The sequence below is a fragment of the Chrysochloris asiatica genome, unplaced genomic scaffold (assembly GCF_000296735.1).
Source record: "Chrysochloris asiatica unplaced genomic scaffold, ChrAsi1.0 scaffold00220, whole genome shotgun sequence".
Lineage (NCBI taxonomy): Eukaryota > Metazoa > Chordata > Mammalia > Afrosoricida > Chrysochloridae > Chrysochloris > Chrysochloris asiatica.
Window position 1 is genome coordinate 1402743 of NW_006408738.1, and position 1562 is coordinate 1404304.

The following is a 1562-nucleotide window of genomic DNA, read 5'->3' on the forward strand; positions in this document are numbered from 1 at the left end:
CTTTGGTTGTGCAAATTTAAGTCCATTTGTTAAAAAAAAAAAAAAAATCGGTATACTTCTTATAAGGTGCTTCATGCATTTTACATCTCAAACCTCACTGATACCAACAGATAAATCTTTCTTTGCAGCTCTCCCAAAATGTTTTACATCTGAATACTGAATGTTTATCCCAGCCCAGTTTTCCACTAGAATAAATAGCTTTCCTTAAATATACTTTGGATGAAGTTTGGAGATGATGCAGTCCAGTGTTTGACATAAATCGAGTTATTAAATTTGGGATAAAATCATAGCGCTAAATTTTCCTTTCAAGCCCTAAAGTAGGACAGACTGTTTAAAATTAGCTTCGTGTTTAGATGGAACATTTGTCCAGGAAGTGCATATCCATTTGTATCATGATCAGGGGTCTGTAATGCTGCCCTCCGTGTGTTCTCTTCATTAGCAATCCTTTGTTTCTTAAAAATCCTTAGAGATTGAAGTTCATTCACTCTAATTCCTTATCAGCTGTTTCTAGTTGCCGTCACCCCCTTCCACTCATCTAACTATCCCATTGCCACAAATATGACAGGTTTCCCAAAAGTTCATGGAAAATCCTCATTATTTTTTATTCCATTTTCCCTGAACATTTTGAAGGCCCCTCATATTTCACCTCTGAGAAGGTAACTGCAGTCAAAATGACATGGGCACACAGAGGACAGACCTGGAACTCAGAAAGCTTGTGTCCTTAAAAAATTGATCAATTCCCCATGTCTTTAACCTTGGAAACCCCATACAGGATCATTGAATGAGTCAGAACCTATTCCAAGGCACTTGACCACAACAATGCATTTACATGATATAACATCAGAAAATTATCAAAGGAAAGCCCTTTCCACCCTCCCGTGTGCCTTCTCTGTTCATTTTCCAAGACCCACACCAGGTAACTACAGTTACTAGTTTCTTATTTATCCATCTAGTATGGATAAGCTGTATGGACAAGTGCAAGTCAAAGTATTGCTTCTAGGGATCTAGTTCACACACGCAAGATTTTATTCCAAACAAAAAAACCCAGATATATGATTAAAAACAAGTCTCTGTGATGAGCGAATGGCTGAAGACATGTTTTCTCAACCATACACTTTTCTTAGTCACATGGGTGCTTTTAAACTAAAGATCCAATCAGAACAGTGGCTTCCAAGGTGATCTGCTGGGTCACTTCAATTCAGGGGGAAAAGTTCATTCAGTTCAGAAGATGAGTGTTTGATTTTCTTGAAGGAAAGGAATGATCACGGGGGCTTAATATGAAGAAGTTTTCAGAAAATTGAAAACTGCATTGGTGAGAAGAAGGCCAGGGAAGTTGTGCTGAGGAATTCTTTTCCCATCATGATGGACATGTTCCTTCTTTGAAAACAGAGATTTCAGTGGGAGACTTCACTCTATCAACAATACACCTCTGATTTTGCCCCTTCAGGCTTTCATTTTGTTCCCCAAACTCCAGGCAATGTTGAGTCCCTCGAAGATGCCCAAACTTCCATTTTGGTATGATGCAAATTGATGAGCACAGAATTCTCCATGGAAGGGTGAGA